Here is a 23,880-nt window from a genome sequence, read left to right as displayed (position 1 = left end):
AGAAATCTGTCATTCAAAAATTAAAATGAACATGAGAACTGAATTGCAACATACATGGGTGCATGATCATGGAGGTTGCGCAATTTCGGCTGGGAGGTCTAGAGACCGACTGCCAAGACCGCACAAGGAATAGTCTGGGTACTAGGAGACTGACTGGCTACTAGAACTGTGCAATACACAGTCCAATCTGGCTGCTGACAGCTGGGATTGCCCAATGCGCAATTCCAACTAGGAAGGACTGTTGGCCTAGGGACAAATTTGCGCAATTTCTTGGGCCAAGCAGTCACTGTCCTCCAGAAATGCGCAAAACAGTCTTGGAGACCAGTGTTGGGCAGAAATGTACAAATCTAGAGAGGAAGGTGAGCCTTCCTTTCCTAGATTGCGCAATTCAGCCTTGGTGAAGGCAGAGCTTGAGCCAAGGTTGGCACGACTTGCCGACGGGAAATTGAAAGAAAGTAAGTCAGTGAATGCATGGTGACACTAAGTGATAGTAGAAGTGATTAACAGTGTATGCAAAACATGAATGAAAGATTCAACAAACACATCAACATGCATGTGCGTGAGGCAGTTCATCGTTTGGGCGAACATCTGCGCAAAACAGTTTCATGCATGTGACAACAGTGAGATAGCAACAAAAACTGAAACGTAGCTAGGACAAGCTAGTAAACATGTAAACGACAACGAGCATTCAAAGAAATAAAGCAAACAATACTCCCACAAGTGAAAACACAAAAAGCAACAGAAATGCAGCACAAGGCATGCGAAGCGGGCTTACCCCAAAACAGCTGAGTTGAATGTGTTGATTGCTCCTAGATGTGGTGTGGGATGTCAGAGATGCAAGGTTGAGCTCCGTCCTTAGATACACGCCTAGATCCCTGGGTTGATGGTTAGTAAGTAAGCCCGATGGTACCTAGAGAGGTTGAAAATTTTATTCCATCTTAATCCCACTTGCATAGATTACCTTGGTTAAGAATCTATTCCATGGCATTGCAGTGCCTAAATTATTGATATACCTTAGATAAATTGCCCTGGTCAGGAATCTAGTCTATGGAATTGTGGTGCCTAAAAATTCTTCATGGTTCATGTGTTTTGAGATCTTCTTTGTATTGTTGAATACCTCCTTTGTTAGGAGGGAGTATTGAAATTTGTAATTGGGTTCAGTCTTTATTAATATATTTGAGATGTAATTATGAAAATAATGAAGAAAATATTTATTATCATTATTATTATGACATATTTCATGTTTGGGTCATTATATTTTAGGTCAAAGTCCCCATTCAGGACTTCTAGGATTTATTCTAAGTCATTAGAGTCATTGCACATTTAAAGAGACCCTTCTTGGGTTTTCGATTCATGGAAAAAGAATTGTTTTTTAGTCAAAAATGAATTTAGTTTCCTCCACACCAAGTCAGCCTAAAGAAGATTAAGTCGGCCTCAATTAAAGTAATTTTAAGTCATAGAAGGGCTATAAATACAAGCAGTTCGAATTAATTTGGAGCATCTCATTCTCTCTCACATAGTTCGATCTCTGAAGCTGGAGAAGTGTGAAATTGTTTAAGGACTGGAAAAGAATATGGAAATAATTGTGAGTTTCTAGAGGAAGATATAAGGGATCAAAATAAAAATTTTGGGACAAATCTCATTCCATTCTGAGGTGTATCAAGGGATATCAATGTTTTCCAAGTTTGGTCGAAGTTGCTGCTGGGTCGAAGTTGCTACTTGGTCAAAGTTTTTGCTGATGTTGTCAGGCCGAAGTTGCTTGTGAAGGGTTGTCATTTGCAAGAAGGATTGAGGGATGAATTGTTGTGGAGCGAATCTCTATCTGGGTCTAGAGTCTTGGATTATCTCGAGAAACTATTGAAGGAAGAATTGCTCACTGGGTTTTCCCCTAGATAGGGGTTTTTGCCTGGCTATCTACCTACATCTATTGTCCTTGTGTTATTTTTTTGGTAATTTCTTGATGAACTGAAATATAAAAAAGAACATAAAGATAAAAGTCTCACAAGTAATTATCAATATAATAAAACATTTCTGCGTTTCTGATTTTCTAACATGGTATCAAAGCTAAGGTGAAGAAGGGAAAAGGTAGTCTTGAGTATCTACTAAAAGGAATCTAAAGGATTGATCTAGGGATCATATAAGGAGCTCTTAGAAGAGAATAAGCTCACTATATTCATGGAAAATGTCTAACACATTAAAGAGTGAGAACAAGTTGGAAGGATCATCAAACTACAAATCTTGCAAGAAGAGGATTGTTCTCATTCTTTAAAAGAACAAGGTCTTAGATGTGGCCAAAGGGAAGGTGAAGAAACCTACTGAAGAATCAAGTTATGTAGACAACATGAAGTATAGGGAATTGGTAATATTGGCTATGACTCTAATGATAAAAAGTATTAAAGACAATCTTGTCCCATACATTTCCAATAGAGACTATGCTCAAGAAATGTATGAGGTATTGACAAAATTATTCACTATCAAAAATATTGGTCAAGTAGCAAGCTTGAAGAATGAGTTGAGGACTGCAAAGATGACAAAGGATGATACCGTGGCTTCCTTCTTTGTAAGGATATCGAGGATTAGAGATGAACTACAAGCCATAGATGAAATAGTACTAGAGAAGGAGCTAGTAATCACTGCACTATTGGGACTACCATCTACTTGGAGCTCTTTTTCTCCAGGTCTAAATAGTTGGAAAGAAGTTCCCACCTTTGAAAATTTTTGGAATTTGTACACCCAAGAAGAAATGAGAATTTATTTAGTATCTAACAACGAAGAAGAAAAGGTGTCAAATGCTTACTCTGCCTTCCACAAGAAAGGACACTCCAAGAATTCAAGAGGGCCAAGAAATAAGGTTGATATGTGCAAGATATAATGCTAATAATGCCACAAGATGGGTCACTATAGAAGTGACTGCCTCGAAAATCCGAAGAACAAGAAAAGAAGCAGGGATCAAACAAATGTAGCTGAAGACGGATATCCAAAGAAGACTAAGCCCGAAGAATTGGATTTGAGGGACTTACACTACTAAAGTCCTTTGATCTAATATTTTGTTATTTCACTTTGATTTCTAGTTTTTTAGGTTTAACATATATTGGAAATTTTTTTTTATTTGTTATTAAGGTTATTGGTATTCCTCAAGCTTGGAGGGAGCCCTCATCAACCTCCAAAGATAAGTATCCTATTACAATTTTCATTTTTAATTTTCCTTACTTATCTGGTTTTGTTTGCATAAAATACTAATCACATTCCTCTTATTTTCCTTATTTAGGAAAACTTGTTGAAGACTCAAGGAAGATGGCCTCACAAAAAACAAAGCATTGAAATTACAAGGTTTGGTAAGGAACAAGAGGTATTTTTTTAATTACAAGTTCTTACTATCTCCATATTCGTTCTTGATAAGCTATTACTAGCATCTTTATGTCTAGCTTTCCCGAATCTCAAAGATTCTTAATTGGGTGATTCATCATTAGATAAATCTACCCTCCTTGTATCTCTAATTATTCTTTTGGAACTCTAGAAACGTTCATTGTGACAAACCCTAACTTAAGGGTATGTTGATGATTATGTGTGAAACCCTAATTTGCTTAGGGTTATTGTTGAAAGAAAATAATTTGATGTTTTGATGAAGTATAAAGTAACTGACTGATGCTTGGATGATGTCTTGTTTTGGATTTTGGTATGGTTATGGAAATCCTAACTTGTTAGGGTTGACTTGTAATGTCTGAAATTATAAACCTTTGAATATTAGTAATTTAGGGTTTGCTATATTTTGTGTTGAAAACCTAAATCATTAGGGTTTAATAGAATGTATAAGAAATACCCTTATAATGTCTTAGAAATTATTTCCTTGGGATGTGTGTGTTTGTCCGATAAAACCCTAGTATGATCAGGTCTGTTATATCTCTAACTCTTATTAATGTTTGTGTAGTTGGGTTTTATTAACACATGTTGTGATATGATTGTGCATGATGATGGAATCCTAGATGTATAAGTTGACCTAATTGTTGATCGTCATGAGTCCTAGGGTTTGGAGCTAAGCCTTATTTGAAGTTTGTTTCTCTAGGATGATGATATTTGTGGATTCTAGGGTTTTGGAGTTAAACCTTAGTAGAAGAGAAAATCTTTGATATATGATTACTATGTGATAATTTGATATTTGTGTAAGATTGTTGAAATCTGAGTTTCAATTATGATTGATTGGTTGAGAAAATCTAGCGTTTGCAACAAACCCTAGTGGAAGCTAGGCATGTCATTACTTTTAGCTGAGCTGTGATTGGTTTTCATTGTTGAATCTGATGTATGAAATCTAGGGTTTGTATGAAATCCTAGTAAGAAGTCTGACATATGAAATATAGAAGAAACATTGAAACCCTAGATATAATGAAAGTTGTTTGAAATAGTCAATGTCTTGATGAAGCAGTCTATGGCTTATGACAAAAACCCTAGCAAGAAGTTCAGGTGTAAGTGTCTCTTGTGTGTAATTAAGTTTGAGTATTTTGATGTGTAAAAGTTGAATGCTTCCCTGACTTTGATATTGTTAACTTCGTGCTTCTATATATTTGGATGTACTTGCTATCTAAGTTGTGCAGGTACATAATCTTCAAGATGGTGAAGATGCTTGTTGATATGATAAGCATGATGAAGAAAGTTATGTAATAATGATGGTCATGATAACTTTGATAAGAAGGATGGAAGCCATGAAATATTCACTGATGTCGTAGAAAATAAGTTGATCCCCCTAGTTAAGAGGGAGCTTGAATGAAAGAAATCTCCCTAGATTAAGAGGGAGCACAGATAAAAGGAATCTTCCTAGTTGAAAGGGAGGTCATATCATAGTCATGATGATAGAAGAAATTGGAGAATGTATTTTGAAGCGATGCAAGGATAAGAAAAGACAAATGGATTTATGAAATATGTTGTTGCATGAGAAGTAGGAAAGGAAGCTGAATGGTTGAGGAATATTTTGTCAAGGTTCATTAAGAAAGCTTTAAGCTCTACTTTGAAAGTTGAGAAGCAACATCAAGTTGTCTGAAATACCCCATAGGTTTGTATTTATGTACATTTGAAAGTCGGTTACTGATTGGGGTTGTGTTTTTATAGGTAAATCTCTCAGAAGTTTGATAACATGTTTTCACATGCTTTAGTGTTGTCAATCATTTTGGGAGAGATTTGTTGTCGATATGTTCGATCGGGAAGGAATTATTACCATTTGGGAATTTGAAGCTTTGTGAGTAAGACATTGTCTAGGATGACATCTAGCCGACACTTTATGTTGATGTCTAGTTCTCAAAGCAAGGAGGGTGGCGTTGGCCATGGAGATTTGACCTCGAATACACACCTATCTCCCTGGGTTGACGGTTAGTAAGTAAGGTTGATGATACCTAGAGAGGTTGAAAACTTTAGTCCATCTTAGTCCCACCTGGATAGATTATCCTGGTAAGGAATCTAGTTCGTGGCATTACAGTGCCTAAACTGTTGAGAGACCTTGGATAGATTTCCCTGGTCAAGAATCAAGTCCATGGCATTGCGGTGCCTACAAATTCGTCATGGTTCATGTGTTCTGAGGTATTTTTTGTACTAATGAATACCTCCCTAGGTAAGAGGGAGTGTTGAAATTTGTAACTAGGTTCGGTCTTCATTAATATATTTGAGATGTACTTATCAAAATAATGAAGAAAATATTATTTTTATTATTATGACTTATTAAATCATGGGTTTCATTCTTGGGTCATTATGTTTTAGGTCAAAGTCCCCATTAAGGACTTCTAGGATTTATTCTGAGTCATTAGATTCATTGTACATTTAAGGAGACCCTTCTCGGGCTTTCTGTTCATGTAAAAAGAATTATTTTTGAGTCAAAAATGAATTTAGTCTCCTCCACACCAAGTCGTCCTAAAGAAGATCAAGTTGGCCTCAAGTCAATTAATTCAACCTCAAGTAAGGGATATAAATACAAGGAGTTCGAATTCATTCTGTGCATCTCATTCTCTCTCACATTTCGATCTCTGAAGCTCGAAGTTGGAGAAATGCGAAATTGTTTAAGGGTTGGAAAATAAGATGGAAAGAAGTGTGAGTTTCTATAGGAAGATAGAAGGGTTCAAAATCAAAATTTTGGGACAAATCTCACTCCATTCTGAGGTGTATCAAGGGAGATCGAAGTTCTCCAAGTTTTGTTGAAGTTGTTCTTGCTACTACTATTGGGTCAAATTTGCTTCTGGGTCAAAGCTGTTGTTGATGCTACTAGGTCGAAGTTGCTTGTGAAGGGTTGTCATTTGCAAGAAGGATTGAGGGCCAACTTGATGTGGAGGGAATTTTTGTCTAGGTCTAGAGTCTTAGATTATCTCAAGAAACTATTGAAGGAAGAATTGTTGATTGGGTTTTCCCCTATATACGGGTTTTGGTCTCGTTGTCCACCTACATCTGTTTTCCTTGTGTTATTATTTTGGTAATTTCTTGATGAACTAAAAGATAAAGAAGAACATAAAGATAAAGTAATCACAAGTAATTATTGATATAAGAAAATATTTCTGCCTTTCTGATTTTCTAACATTCAGGGTGCTAAATCCATATATGTAATCAAATACCGATTTTAGGCAACAAAGATCAATATTTGACAATTTTTTTTTCTTCAATTCAAGCTAAACACTCCAAAACATATAATAATTAAACAATTCCTATTAGTGCAGGTCTGGATATTGATGTTGTACTGGATATCAGTACTCATGAATCTAAGATCCCCATGCTCCTCCTTGATTTCCCAACTAAAAACCATAATTTCCCAGCTCTTCTCTTGGTCCTTCATCCTCACCCTCACCTTCTTCCCACGAGCGTCCATAACATTTTTGAGCAATGGAAATAATTTTTTCTCCCAATCTCTCATTAACTTGCCTTCTCTTATACTGGAACGTTGACCTTGGCAATAGAATTCATATCGTGTGGGATTGATTCTCATGTTCTGTGATCTCCTAAGCCCATGTGTTGTACCATCATGAAGGACAAAGACACATTGCTACAGCTGACTAAGACAACCAATGCCACGAGGCACAAGGACGGGCCAGACGAAGCAAGGGTTGATGCGATAGGGACCAAGAAGTAGAAGGCTGAAAGAAAAGGGGGAGGGGACCTTAAAAAAAGGGAGAATAGGAGGAACGATAAGAAAGAGAGGTTTAACAATATGAGAGGAAGATAGGTGATGGAGGATAGGGTGGAGAGGTAACAAAGGAGACGAGTGGAGGGGGGTGAAGGGGCAGGGAGGAAAGCTTAAGTGCAACTAACCTTGAAAAATCAAACTTTTTTCTACTTTATAACCTCTTGGATGAGCTAGGAATGCCATCCTCAGACCAATAGTTGAAACCCATGAATAATATTAGGGAATGCATATCATTTCTTCTACCTCGTTCACTATACTTGTTTATACATTCAACTGGAAAGCCAACTTTGCTTGCTTATCTGCTTCCTAGTTATTCCCTCTTAGGGTATGAAAAAATGATACAAAATCAAATAAGGGAATCATCCCTTGGGATTTCTTAATAATTTGATTTAGGTTCATTTTTTTCTGACGAAATATAGTTCATATGATTTATGATCAACATTGAGTCTCCTAAGACCTGGATCTTTCTGATGCCCTTTTTTTGAGCCAATGTTAGATTGAGAAATAAAGCATACGCTTCTGCTTGTTTGTTTGTCCTCCTACCTAGGCCCCAAGCATATCTATTTTCGATGATTCCTTCGGGATTAATGAGAATCCCTCCCCCTCCTGCCACCCCAGAATTACCTTTTGATGCTCCATCAAATTGAAGGGTCCATTTATTCAAGGATCTTATCCATTCCACCATCTCCTTAGAAGATAGTCATAGAATCCACTGGGCATGAGAGGGATTACCTTTGGCAGAATGTTGAGTAGTAGGGGTGCCAACCCATGGTGCTAGACAAGCAGATTCAAACTCATCCAGGAAGGGGTCCATTTACGGCCTATGCAATTCCATACACAATGAACGAGCTAACATGGTTATTAATCCGGTAGAAGGACGAGTATTTTTTAATATAGCTTGGTTCCTTGATAGCCAGATTTTCCAATAGACATACTTAGGAAGAGTGGACCAGATGTCTTTGAACTTGTTTTTTGCCTGAAGGGAGCCCAAATAGCATTTGGGCCAAGAGTTGAATAACATCAGGAGGTCAAACGGCTATGGAGTTTTGTAGTGTAGAGGGATGAGTACCACCGACCAAAATTCCTTAGCCACCTGACAGTGGAGAAAGAGATGGGGAATAGACTCCTTTGAAGAATCATATAGTGGGCATCTTGAGGGGCCAATCTGACCCTGCTTCTGGAGGTTCTCTGTTGTGAGAATTTTTTTATGCAAAAGCAACCAATAAAAAAGAATGACCTTTGGAATAACATTCATTTTCTAGATTTTATTCCAAATGGAGTATTTAAGCAGTACCTGGAAAGTAAAGAGAAAGTTTGAATACCCTTCTTTGACAGTGTAACTGGTATTTTTCCATCCCCACTTATCTATAACCACGAGAGTTATGGGGGCACATCCTCTTAGTTTCTTTATTAGTTTATCTCTTTGTTGGAGAAGAGCCTCCGATATGTTGTTTATCTTCCATCCCTTCCATCATCCTTTCTGATTCTAATATGATATATGGTCCAACTTTTCCACCCCTCCTTGTCTCATAAAAGATATTAGATCCACTAGGGAAATATCCGAACCCAGGGGCTGAAGGCCCAGGATTGAATCCGTGAAAATCTTGATGGAGGCTCCATTCCCCAGGACTTTGCTTAATTTTTTATTAATGGTGTCCATGGAGGAATTGATCAACTTCCAGATGGGGGAGCCCAAGCCTGGGTCCTCTCTTCCCGCTCGGTCATTTTTCTGAATTAAATACTTGGCCTTGATCACCTGAGTCCACCATTGATTCAGATTTGTAATCATATTCCAATACAATTTTTCTCCCATTTCCAGATTTGCTAACCCCAGGTCCCTTATTCCCAATCCACCATGTTGTTTCGGGGCTCTGACTATTTTCCAATTTACCAAATGATACTTCTTGGTTTCTATTCTTCCTCCTTCCCACAAAAAAATCCTTATATACATCCCCATTTGATGTAAAATGCTCTTGGGGGCTTGCAGAGCAGTAAACTGATACAAGGGGATCACTGACAGGACTAACTTCACTAGAATTTCCCTACCCGCATAATTGAGCCATATCCCTCCCCAATTTACAATTTTTGTTTTCATTTTATCCTATACTTTTTGCCAAGCATAAGGAGCATTTCTTCTTAGAAATATAGGGACACCTAAATAATTAAAATCTTGCAAATCTCTGATTGCTTTAAACCCTAGAATTTCTTCTATTTTCTTCTCTTTTTGTTTGGAGATATTCCAACTGTAGATGTGGCTCTTAGTGTCATTAGTGGCTCCTCCTGACGCACTAAGGAATTTGTTTAAGGTTCTTTTGAAGCACCAAGAAATTGTTACCAAGGCTCCGCCAATCAAAATTGTATCATCCATGAATTGCCCATGATTTATACTTCTGAAACCTTCTTTATACCTTATGCCTGGAAGGTTGAGAATTTATCTTTTATGTTCCAATTTCCTACTGAGGGAATCCACCATGATGATGTATAAGAAAGGGGAGAGGGGACACCCTTGACGAAGGCCCATCGAAGCTTTGAAGAAGCCCACCACCCGACCATTAACTAGTGGAGCAATCCAAGGGGAAGTAACACAAAGGCTGATCCATCTAATGAATGTATCATCGAACCCCATTTTCTTGAGGAATTTTATCAGGAACCCATGCTTAATGCGATCAAAAGCATTTTCCATGTATAAATTTATCATTATCCATTGATCAGCCCTACGCCAGCTAGAATTAAGTGCTTCTTGGATAAGGATAATATTTTCAAAGATTTGCGTACTTGGGACAAACCCCCCTTGGTTATCAAATATCAAAGAGGGAAAGAGAGGTTTAAGCAGTGAGGCCAACAACTTTGAGAATATTTTGTATGAGACATTACAGAGGGAAATTGGACAGAATCTAGAGTTGGAGGAGAGATTCGATTCTTTGGGGATCAGAGCCAAGAAGGAAGAGTTTATGCCAGCCCCCATGGCGAAGTGTTTTAAAGAATATCCATCTTGTTGACTTCCCAGAAGGATTGATAGTAGCTGGCCGAGAATCCATCTGGACCAGAAGCCTTATCATGGGGGAAGGAGAAAATAACCCTCTTGATTTCCTCGACCGTAGGGGGAGATATCAGAGTTCTATTCATTTCCTTCGACACCATCTCAGGGATACCTTCTAGGAAGAAATATTCACTATCTAGATCACTTGTATGATCTCTTGTATATAAATTTTTGTAATTCTCTATCGCTGCTCTCTTAATTTCTTCAAAATTCTTGATAGTTTCCCCCCATGATTGATCTGAGTTATATTATTTTTTGATTCCCTAAACTTGGCTTGTTTATGGAAAATTTTTGTGTTCCTATCCCCAACCTTCGACCAATTATTTCTATATTTTAATCTCTAGTACTCCTCTTCCCTCCTAATATTTGTGTGAAGGGTCTTAAACATTTCTGCTTCTTTTTGGAAGTTTGCTTCTTTTACTAGAGTTGATTCCATTTGTCCTTGGATTAATGATAGTTTTTCTTCCATCTCTTTAATATTTTCTTGTCTACCTAATTTTTTTTCCTTTAGCCGCTTTTTAATGTCACCTTTCAGTATGTGAATCTTGGACTCCCAAATGGTTATTGGGCTTCCATCAATCCACCCTGACTAGGAGAGGGAAACCACCTCCGAGAAGTTGGGAACTTCCAGCCATAGGGGAGAATAGCAAAAGGGGATAGGGCCCAAATCCAAAGGTTGGGAGATTATCAGACTGATCATCTAGTGTTCAGATCCGGAACACGATAGAATAGGGGATTCAAGGTTGGAATTTAGGAGTAGAGATTGCCAGTGATGATAAAACGGTCCAGCAGGGCTACAATATGGCTCACTCCTACTCTTTTATCAGTCCATGCACACAAATTTTTTTGGGGCTTAATATCAAAGAGGTTTAGATTTAAGATGAGATCATCCATATGATCCTATAGGGCGTCATGAATAGTGGAGCCCCCTCTTTTTTCATGTCTACCCATTGTTGTATTGATATCTCCTCCTAGAATACAATTATGTCCATACTTTGTACCCTTTAAACCCATCAGGGATTTCCAATAGTCTTGTTTTCTCGAAAGTGAGTGGGCATATAAACATTGATCACTGTGAAGACTTACTATTTTTCTATAATATTAAAAGTAGTTTCTATCTAATGAGTTGTTTCTAGGGAACTTAGCAATTGCAATTTTGTAGGGTTCCACATCATCCAAAGGCCTCTTGATGCTCCTCTTGAACTAAATGTTTCAAGATTTCTGCTACTACAAATATTATTTTGGATTGATTAGAGTGTCGGCTCATCCAGCTTGGTCTCTTGAAGGAGGGTGACATCTAGTCTTTCCTTTCTAATTAAGGATTTCACTTCCTTTATTATTTTTATTGATCCCAGCCCCCTACAATTCTAGGAGATGATATTCATTAATCAATTTTTTATTATCCCACCCCCTTACCAAGGCACATATTATTTCCTTTTCCGTCGCCTCCTTTTTTCCCTACTCTTGCTAGCTGATGAGTGATTGTGCGTTGGTCTCCCAACTCTTTGTCTTTTTCAGTTTTTTTCCTTTTGACTTCCTTATTTTTTTCTTCCTTCTTTTTCCCCTTTTCGTTCTGTTTTCTTTGTCCTTACATAATCTGGTTTGTCATCTACAAAACTTAGTTACGCAAATGGCCCCAAACCTTTTGTTGATGTATGGAATCACTCCATGTCCTCCTCTTATTCCAATGATTCTTTCAAACTACTATCAATGTCTGGGCTAGAGCTTGCTGCTTTATGACTTTTTGGGGTTTGTACCAAGGGTGTTGACCAAGAGGCTGGGGCCTCCTGAGAGGGGGGGGGGGGGGGGGGGGGGGGGGGCGCGATGGAGCATTAAACAGTGGCAACAGGGTCCAAGACCCTAAATTGATTCTCTGACACCATACTAGAACCACCCTTAGAAGGCGATCCCGAGGGAGGTAGGTGGCCACGACCAACAAACTTAGAGACCGAAATAGATCAAAAGGTGTCATTGGGGGATGAATGCTTCGAGGGCTTCCTCCGCTTAACCTGCTTCCAATTCTATTTAGGATCCCCAGACTACTTATCTGAAGAATCCAAACCTTTTGGATAACCCTTAGTAAAGTGCCCATACTCATGGCACAATTTTCATTTAAAGGACAGTTGGTCATAGTCGACATACTCATGGCACACTTTGCATTTAAAGGGTAGTTGGTCATAGTTGACTTCCAACACGTGTGTCCAACTATTAATGCATAGATTGACCGTTGCTCGGAGAGCTTTCTCCAAATCCACCTCCACACAAATCGTGGCACAATAGAAGAGGCCATATTTTGGCTCAAAGTAGTCAATGTACTTCTCCAAGGAGTTCCCAATGAGCTTGAAAGTTGCATCATTCCAGCAGTGTAGGGGGAGGTAAGGCAACTTCACCCAGACCAGAACGTAGGATGGAACATCACATTCCAGGTTGAAGCTAGGACTCCATCAATCTAGATAAAACCCCTGAACCCCCATAAAATATGGACCACTCCTGAACACCAAATCTCTATCCAACCTATTCTCAAAGTAAAAATTATAGAATCCTTTTCCATAAAAGGAGGAGATTACCTCTCCTTTAATAAGAGACTTCCAAATCTTCTCAATCTAGGCTTTTACCATCTTAGGGGATGGCCAAAGGCCTATAAACTGGAAAATTAGACCTCGATCAACCAGTTGCAAGGCGTGAGAGTAAGCCTGAGAGGCGGAAGTCTCTATCTTGGGGACACCTTGGGGATCTCCTCCGCCTTCTCACAAACTTTGACTCACCTAGCTTACTAAACTTCAGAGTTGAAGAAAAAAACATTGAAGGCCACAATATTCATAAGAAGCAGTGCCACCTGGGTAGGCATTGACATTGAAGAATCCAACACGACCCTGGAGGAACAGAATTAGGCTTCAAGGGGGCGTCAAAAAACAGCCAACCCTTCGACAAATGAGTTGAGCACCCCACCCAATGCGCCAAATAAGTAGGCCAGAGAGGCTGAAGCACGACCAGAGGGGCCAAGGACGTGCATAAGGGGCCCAAGCAGTCGAATGCAACTCCAATCCATCATGCCATTGCTATGTCACCACCGCCACTCTCAAAGCTTCTTCTTACTAATTACGCAATATTAATCGGTGGTTTTTCTACTTGACCATTGAAGGGACTTTCAATTACCTCCTAATTTCTTAGTAGATAAATGAGAAATACATTTAATTATCAATCAGATGCTTTTATTTTATTTTTAAAACTAGAATCATACTATATTTATTATTAAAAAACTATTTAAAAATAATAATATTTAAAATATAAATTAATTTAAATTAAAAAAAAAGAAGTAAAATTTCTTATTTTATAAATAGAGGTTCACTGTGAGCAACTATGTTCATCATGTTAATCTTAAGCTCTTAATTTACTTATTTATTAGTTATAATTTTGTTGTTTTCTATTTTGGAGTTTTTTTTTGCATATATTTTCGGTCAAATTTGTTAAAAATTTAAAATGCATTTTAAAGAAAAAAAAGAAATTTATTTCACAAAATTCCTAAGGAGAAATTTAAAACCTAAAATAATTAGAAAAAAAAGTTCTTACCATTAAAAAATCAGAAAATATGTGTTTAATACACAAAACATTGTAAGTAAGAAACAAATTTAAAACCTAAATTCTAGTTTTTTTTGGTGGTTTCGAAGTGCTTTCTAGGTTGTTTTGAAGGATTTATTTATTTATTTATTTTTTTCTATGGTTTTCTAAGTTGATTTGAAGGGTTTTTTTATGGTTTTGTTGGTTGGTTTTGTGATTTTCTAAGCTTTGTTGAAGGTTTTTTTTGTGGATTTAGTAATTTTTGTATGGTTTTTTTTTTTTTAATTAATGTTTTACATTTTGCAAAAAAAATTTAATAGGAAAGACAAAGGATAAAGTACCTACCTTCATTTGAGCCTCTGTGATGTTGGTGGGGTAGTTAGTGAGATTTATTTTAATGCTCCATTGCTCAATTGAGCTCCAATAATCTCAGTCGAGCTACTTTCAAACTCTCGATTGAGCTCCTGCGATTTGTACAAATGGAATGCGTAGACTGCGGGAGCGGTATATATTAAAAAAAAGGGCCTCAATCAAGCGCTATAGTTTGATCGAGTGTTATATCTCGATTAAGGGTTTGTTTTTAACCCTTGATCAAGCTACCATTTTAGTGCCCAAGGAGCTCTATCGAGCACTTAAAAAAGGCTTGATCGAGCCATTGTTTTTTCCACCCAAATGCACTCTCTTTCAACAAAAAGTGTAACCCAGCTCCATGCTTTCACCCAAGATGTATTCATTACATTTTACTATTCATGGATGCTGCAAGTAAATATTGATGCTACATGTTCGTTGTGGTTGCCATATTGAATATAAAATATGCACAAAGAAACAAAAAAAAATCATGAAACAAGAAATGTACAAATGTTATCTATGTAAGAAAAAGTTTCAAGAGGATCTTGAAGCAACCTTAATGAGAGAAGCATCTAGTGCCATTGGTTCTCCTGCCATTGATAAGTGGGATATTGCTCGACGAGTGGCAACGATGATGTTGATGAAGTACTAATCAACCTAGTTGATAGAGAACCAAGTCGTCTTAATCAATTATCATTGACTTCAATCAACTACTAAGATATTTATTTGATACTGGTGGGATGAAACCAAAATCGTAATCATCCTCCCCTTTCTTTGCGGCCACAACTGTATGTACAAATCCCACACCAAGGATGACTCCCTATCTAACTCCAAATCCTTTAGAAACAAATCCTATTTTTTTGTTTATGTTTTTTTATTTAGGTACCACATTCCCCAAAAAGGGTGAAAAATCCCATTTGTGGGAGTTTGGTGTAGTGGTGTTGTGTGCCAATACATTATCAAAGAAAGGTCATTATATTGTTTTCATTTATTCTTCTCTCGCATTAATAGACATTCCCAAGAAGATGAGAGATGCAGAGTTCAACACAACACATTCCTTTGCAGTAGTTGCACTCAAGATCTTCAACCCTCTTGATGACAATATATGGGTAGGTAACAACTTGAAACATTTCCATGCTCGCTTGAAACATGAAGCATTCCACAGTATAGGCCAACTTACACATGTGCCTATTGGGATAACTGACACTCTTATATTGTTCAAAAAATATTTTCCACTGCAAAACAACATGTTTTATACTATTTCCAAACACTTGAACTGAACTTGAACTGAATTTATGTGCTACTCCCTACTATAGTCAGATTTCGACTTAAGGTAATGTGAATCAACTTGAGAAGTTCCACTCTTTTCAAGTGAGTAAAATAATGTTGGAGAAAATTTTCCACTCCTTTATGAGAATGATATATTTATTTTCTTAGCTCTGTAAATGGATTACCTTCTCAACAAATATAGTTGTTTGCAAAGGCTTTTAGTAATTTATTTTTGGAAATGGTTAATGATTGGGGGACGTCATTGTTTTTGGAGCCAAAGTTACTACACATTTTAGTGAGGAACATCAATTTTCTATAATGGGGCTCGTTAGGGGAATTTTGAGGTCTAAAATGGGCCTTGTAAGGAAAATAATAAAATAATAATTAAAATAATAAAATAAGAGTTATGGATTTTTAAAGAAAAATAAAGGAAACTACATTTTTCTACTATATTTTCAGCTTACTTCCTTATAGGTTTACTCGAATGTCAAGTGTACACACTCATTGTATGTGAAATTAAATTCCACATCCAACCAACACCCACTCTACATACTTCTGAGTAGACTTGCATTGAAAAAATGAAAATACACGGAAAAAACATGTTGAACACACATTTTTCATGTATTTTCATTTTTTTACGATGTTGTTCTAATCAGAAGTATGTAGAGTGGGTACTTGTTGGACGTGGAATTTAATTTTGCATCCAACAAGTATTTACACTTGACATTTGGGTAAATCTATAAGGAGATAAGTCGGAAATACAGTTAAAAAAAAGTAGTTTTCTTCTTTTCCCTCCAAAATATTTACCCCTAGAGATGATATCATCATCTTGAATCCTATTGGTTCTTTTAAAGTTAGTACGTTTCCTGTTTTGAGACCCATTTTTAACCTAATAATTCCCCTAATGATAGTACACCAAGGTTATTTGGATATTACTTGGACTTAGTTTGTGGACAATTATGACACACACACGTGTGTGTGTGTGCGTGCACGCACACACCAAAAATTGAGTAAATGGTCATTTTGTAATTAATTCCATCCCAAATAGTGCACAAGTCATTGTGAGTGATGAACATGTGACTAAAAATTCAACTTTATAAAAGAGTGAATATATAGTACTCTTAAAGTTGGTCAAATCGAGCATGAGAATTGCATTATCATCATGAGCATGAGTATATTCGATTGTATTGAATAGTGATATAAGTCACTACCAAAATGGACTCTCAAAACTACATGTTGATGGTTCAATGCTATTGAAGAGGAGATATGACTGGCTAGAAAATTGATCGACAACTGCTTGGAGTTTACCTACTTGAGAATTTTTTTTTGAAATACAATTGACTTTCTTGAGACATAATTTGTGTCCAACTGCACGATCTCCATCAAATGCATGATGGGAAAAACGTGCCTTGTGGAGGAGGTTCATTGAAACTATTGATACATAGTTTATCACAATTATTTAACCATTTGACAAGTCTATGTGAAAATGACGCAAGGAAAATTCGACCACTTGACTAGTTGACTTGGTCAGCATGTAGAATGATCAATTTACCTCAAATCAGATATTGACATGGGTCACAAGGTCTATGTAGTCAATATTTTTCACTTTTTGATTAAGTGAATACAACCGCAATTTAAAAGTGTTATGGGAAAAACCGATTGCCACTTACAATGACATGATATATGCATGCATTGTGCATTTTCTATATGAAGATTTATATTTAATTGATGGAAAAGATACATAAATATGAGAGGAATCCTATATAAAAATGTCACATGAATAAATTGTTTATAAGCGGTAGAGTTTGAGTCAAGGCTAAGTTTACTAGCTAGAAGGAAAATGAAAAAGTTTAGTGTGATTAAGTTGTTGTCATTATAATGTAATGATAAGGTCAGTATCTAGGTGAAATTAGTTGACATCCAATCAACATTGTGAAGTTAAACTCTTCATGGGTGAGAGTTTTAATTGTGTCTTATTAATATTTAATGAGTCTAAGTCATTCTTCATGTAACATTGAGTTATAGACTTCAACACATTGCCAGTAAGATTCATAGCAGCAAAAACCAACACAATAAACAAGAGTGGTATCCAAGAAACAAAGAATTTAGTTTAGTCATCTTTCATTGATAAAGTAGAATATTTATGTAATATAATGTGACAAGTCATTGACAACATAAAATATACAACAACATTAAAGTTGACAAAGCATCTGAGATGAGTAGTAAAAAATATTTAATAGAAGCACTTGCAGTGGGTGAGGGGTGAAAGAATGAAATCAAGAACAATACCAAACAAACTGAACATGCACAGAAAGTATTGAACACAAATATGATGAAAACATAAAATTGAAGTGATTGAAGCCCCCCGGTATGAAAGTTGCAGAATAATTTCTAGGTTATGACAATGGTCAAGAGTAAGTGGGTTAATGTTGCAAGCTTCATTATTTTTATGTATGAATTGAGAAATACCAAGAGCAATAGTAATGCACTAAAATCATTCGTAGAGAGGTAAGAGAGGCCCCTGGATTGGAGAGAAGTTGCTCGACGGTTCTGGGTTGGAATAACAATCTACATAATAGAGAGATTGTAGAGAATGTGGAGAGTTGAGATCTGTAATATGTGGCCACTGAGCAAGTAGAAATAATAGTATACCTTGTATACATGCATCTTCCTATCTAACTGGTGGATGTTGCGGCTGAGTTACCTATGCAGACTAGTATGCATGGTTAATCTAAATTAAGGATACTTCTATAAGAGTAGAGGTCCAATACATTGTTCTAACCTTTCTTAGGATGAGAAAGGAATTGAGGGAGGGGAAGATGTTATAGGCGCCTTTTATGCCTATGTAAGTCATCATGTTTATACAAGTAACTATATGTAATAATTGTTGAAAGGTAAATGCATGAGGTAAAGTGAATGATTGGTTGGAGTGGGTACAACCAATCCAACCATGCCTCATATATATAAATACATATCAAGACTAATACAAACTCAGTTGGAATGACTTCCCAACATCTCTTCTTGTGTGTATTGTGTATGTTCTTGTTTTTCTCATGATGTAGTCCATTATTTCCTGTTTTGAAGGCTATTCCTCAAAAAATGGATATGATCTACATCAACTTCTAAACAAGAAAGAAAGGAAGCATTCAAATGAGAATAACTTAGTCAAATCAAGTGAGTATGACATTCACTGACAAAGGAGAGAGATGAAAAAATTTACTTAGTAAGAAGAATTGACTATGCATTTAGGATTAATCGAGATAATACAACTGACTACAGAAGAAGAAGTAAAGACAAATTTGAATGGAAGAGAAAACTTGATTAAGTCAATTGGATTAACACACGAGGGCTTCACCTTGTTGACCATTAATCTTATCATATTCATTCATAAAGGGATTTTTTTTAATTAAAAAAAAGGTCAATACATTATAGATATTGGGGGAATTAGGGGCATGAGGGAGGTTTATAGGTATTGGGGGTTATTAAAATGGGTATCTAGTAAAAATAGCATGAATTTTTTATTGTAAAGATGTATTGTGAGGGTGGATCAACAAAGATATATTGGAATATATTCATCAATATCTATTTTTATTTTTTTATTTTTTTTATTTTATGAATTAAGACTAATTCTATTAAGCAAAAAATATTGTACAAGAGGATATATTCCAGAGAGTCTGGAAACCGGCAACCGGAAATGATAGGACTATCAACCTCGGTTCCGGAGAAGGAGTTAAGCAAGCAAGGAGCTACAACAAGTCACTGGGAGCCTAAAGAAGCATTGATTCCTACCCTGAAAGGGTAGAGGCTTCAACACGAAGCTTTTTCCCTTTTCTTTTTTTGACTTCAACCTAACCATTTTGGGGTGGATGAGCGATAACAACTTGAAGATTTGGGTCCTCCACAGGGGATCCCTCCTTTTCTGAATCAGAGGAGGAGGACAAATGAACACGTTTCTGAGCAGTGGCTGAGTCAGAGGAAGGCGCCAGACCATCGGTGGAAGGGGCCACGAAATGAGGGGCCTGATTCAATTCTTCATCACTGTCTTCATCTTCAGAGCTGGAGGAATCAGAATCCACGACTGGAGGAGGAGAGCAAGGAGCCCATCGTTTGGACTTGGGCTTGGAGACGTTGGCCTTGTTCTTTTTTGCCGGGCGAGATGGGCATGTATTCTGCAAATGCCCAGATTGGTGGCAATGGCGGCACCAAAAAGCAGTATTCTCGTAATCCAGTGTCTGGGTCCAGACAAAGTCGTTTATCTTGAGATTGATTTGTTCTGGAAGTCCTTTGCTCAGGTCTAACTCCACACATACTCTTGCATATGAGTAGAGACCTTTGGATTCCCGCCATAAATCTCCACTAATGAAGCTGCCCAAGGTGTCTCCTATAGCTCTGAAGACACGAGTACTCTATAGGTGGGCAGGTAAGTTTGGAAGCCGGATCCATACAGGTGTCTTGGTAATGACTGCAGTAGCTCGATCAAAATCTGGGAACCAAGGAGTCAAGAATAGCCCTGCGGTTCCCATGAACCAAGGGCCCTCTGCTAAGGCCTTTTCATAATGCTTACTGTTATCAAATAGAACAATGAAGTAACCTTTTGAACAAAAAAAGATCTTACAATGATGTGTCCAGTTTGCATGGATCCATGCATAGAGATCCTGAGATCGCGGCCACAATCCATTAAATCTGCAAATGATGGCTCTTTCTGCAAATTCTTGAAGATGGGAAGCTAGATCTTCATGTATGAGTTCAACAGAGGGAACTTCTTCAATCTTGTCAACTAAGAAGGCCTTAGATTTAAGGGCTTCCGGGGGTTTGGGGTTCTCAGAGTGAACTGCGTCTTTGTATGAGAAAGGCCGAGTAGAGGATGACTGTCCCGCTGCACCTCCTCTCAAACGAAGGGTTACCACCACAGAGTTGTTCCTAGAAATGCTGTAAGCAGAGAGGGGAAGAGGGTCTTCAAGTTGTTTACCTTGAAAGAGAAGTCGTTGAAGGCTTGATGGGATCCCCATTCTGCGCTCTAGATTCAGTTTGAGTTCCTGCACCAGATCTGAAGGGCTAACCCATTGCATGATGGTTCTGCCTGTAGGCTGAGAAATTTGGATCTGAAAGGAGTCAGATAAGGGCCTTGACCCCATGCCAGGGCTTCTTGAGCTTCCTAGAGCAGATCTGCCGTGGCTATTTCCCATCTGGGGGAGCAGACCTGCAAGATCTTGGCCGATCTGTTTGATGAGGGCCCGATCTGATTGATCAGCGGCAGATCTGGGGATTTAATATTTTCTTATGCTTGAAGTGAACGTCCCGTCTCCTTGCCTCGTTCTCCCAAGGGCTGAGGTAGCAGATCCGTGAAATGGGTTGCGAGTCCTTCGCTGACGGCAATGCAGACCCCGATTCTCTGAGATTGTTTGAACTTCATCTGGTAGGGGCGGCAAAATAAATTGGGATTTCTAGACTCCAGGCAACACTGTCCAGATTTTCCATGCAGACCCTTCTCTGCGATTTGAGACTGCGGTTCGGAAAAGGACCGAGCCAAGATGTGTACAGATCTCTAGATCTGGCCAGAGCGTGGGCTTTTCTGCCTTCTAGGTGACCGGATCTGGCAGATCTTTGTCAGATCTGAAGCTAAGACTGCGTTTCGGAGAGCGAGTGTTTGCCCCAGATCCAAACAAAGACCATGCGAATGTTGAGATCTCATGCTCTGGTTCATGGCAAAAGCGCACGGATAACTGTCCGGCCGAGACCAGAATGGCGAATGCAGATCTGCTGTGAAGGCAAAAGGATCCCGAGCTGTGCTTGCTGCGGCTGCCCTGAATGCTGGACTGGAACGTTGCGTGAAGGATAACTGCAGAAACCTTCTCCGTTTCGATGTGTTTGTAGAGATTATTACGAACAAACACAGAGGCCTCCTGTCCGCCATGGCCTTCGTAAACACCGATAAAAGTGCCGAAGGGAGAAACCATAACCTGAGCGGCCGAAGGTGGAGATCGAAGCACCTGCGTCCATCGTTTCCCACCCAAAAATCGTCCGATTGTCTCCTGTTAGATCCAATTACTTTCATATTCATCAATATCTATTAAGATTATGGGTATTCTCTAATATTTCATGATCACATGTGCTATGTCATAGATTCACTAAGTAAAGACCTTGTGGATTGAGTAGAAAAAGAAAGTTGACCAACCACTTGACCAAGGAAAACAAATCAACCAATATGGATAAATAAATTTACCAAGAGAACAAAATTGATAGAAATCAAGAAATTGAGTGAGTTAGGTTTGTCTAGCACACACATTCTAACTCGATTCACTATTAACCATACCTAGTTGACTAGCATACAAATGTTGGTTGCCCACATTGTACACATGAAATGGAATTTAAATTTGTAATAAAATGTAGAGCACATTGATTTGATGTTCCCACATCTCATTTTCACACTCTTCGCTATGAAAAATATATAAATATGGATATTACATAAGATTAAACACTTTATCTCCACCGCACCCTTGAGAGATCAAATTAATGGTGTTATGAACAAGAATTACATTTCATGACCATTGTGATTGAAAAATTTGAAGACATCTCTTACAATGAACCATATACAACCATGCCAAGGATGAGGGGGGGATTAGAACTAGTGAAGTTATAGTCAATCCAAGACCCCTGCAGAAATTTGATGAATTGGCCACCATGAAGATTGAAACTAGAATGCATAATTTACAATAGGAAAAGAAGGTGGAGATACCTTAGGATAAACACTGCCAAAACTTTACAAGTTGTGGGTTCATGTCTAGCAAATGGAAAGAAAGACTCAGGTTCTTGATAGGGCACATATCAAAAAATATTTTGGGGAAGCATAGATTGCATAATTTGGGAGCTGGAAGGAAGAAGTGTCCAAATTCATTATGATTTATTTACGTGGGAAATATCTATGGAATAAGTAACCTATTCTAATCAAAGTTGGATTATTCCACAAAATCACTAGATTGCTTGACAATGCCAAATTTGGAAAAATACGTGAGATAGATGACCTCAACTTTTTAATTGAAAAATTGCCTAAGTCAACCACCACCAAAAGCTCCAAAGGTTGATTATTAGGCAAGTTAAAGAAAAATATGCAACATGATACTGCATTATTATTTCAATTTGCTTCACCATAAGAGTTTAGGTATCACAAATACAACTAACTATGTGAGACAAAATATAATAAATTGTACAAAGAAGGTGAGTTTTTAATTAGTCTCAACATGTGGTTGACATCATTCAAATGAAATACAAGGTGAACCATTAGGTTCCATTCTTCATTGGTATTGTTATCTATGTGTCATGCAAGCCTATTCAAAGAAACAACTTTCAACAAAACCCAAATGTCAATCATGTTTAAATATAAATGCTTTAAATATGGTGTAAAAGAAATAATTGAGTCCTTACTAGTGGACCAAATGTTCAAATAATGAGTTTCAAATTTGAAGAATGTATCTCATATATGGATGGTTTTGGAAAGAATCCCACAAGAAATTTTTGACCTAATCCATATGAAACTTTGTAATTATAAGACCAATATCTATATGTTGATTCCATGGTTGTCCTTTTGAAAGACTTGTTATGAAAACTAAATAGGAAGGACATTTTTGCTGAGCTCGAGTTAAAATCAAACGTTACATTTCCAATCCCACCTATAACATTGGAGGAAGAAGGCGGGATACTGTTGCAATTAGCAAATGAAGAATTGGAGGAGGAGAAGGAAGAAGAATTATATATTGTCCCATTTGCAGCTAACTTAGAAAGTCCAATTGTGTCATGTTTAGAAAACCCCCATGTAAGGAAAAGAAAGATATGAACATGTGAAGAGACACCCAACGTAGATCCCCATGATATAGACTAGGAGGATATTTCATGAAGTTAACACAATCAACTTTGCAATAGGGAATTTTGAGGTTTAAAATGGACTTCCTAAGGAAAATAATAAAATAAGACTTATGAAATTTTAAAGAAAAATAAAGGGAACTACTTTTTTTATTCTATTTCTAGCTTATCTCCTTGTAAGTTCAATCAAATTTCAAGAGTAGACACGTGTTGGATTCAAAATTGAATTCCACATCCCACGAGTACCCACTCTGCATACTTTTCAACAGATCCACTTCGAAAAAAATTGAAAATACATGGAAAAAGCATAGCAAACACATTTTTTCATTCATTTTCAATTTTTTTCGATGTGAATCTACTTAGAAGTATGCATAGTGGGTACTCGTTGGATGTGGAATTTAATTATTCATACAACAAGTGTCTACTCTAGAAATTTTATTGAACCTACAAGGAGATAAGTCGAAAATACAATTGGAAAAAAAGTAGTTTTCTTTTTTCCCTTCAAGATATTTTCCCCTGGGAATGACCTCACCATATTGAACCCTATTGGTTCTTTTAAAGTTAATCTTTCTAGTACATTTTTGTTTTGAGGCCCGTTTTTTGCCTCAAAATTTCCCTAATGAGGATCTGAAGATAAAGAAAAAGTTTTTATAAAATC

The sequence above is a fragment of the Pinus tabuliformis genome, chromosome J, assembly GCF_031772625.1.
Source record: "Pinus tabuliformis cultivar Carrire ecotype Pingquan chromosome J, CPIR1, whole genome shotgun sequence".
NCBI lineage: Eukaryota > Viridiplantae > Streptophyta > Pinopsida > Pinales > Pinaceae > Pinus > Pinus tabuliformis.
The sequence above is the reverse complement of the archived record's forward strand: the minus strand, read 5'-3'. Positions refer to the sequence as shown.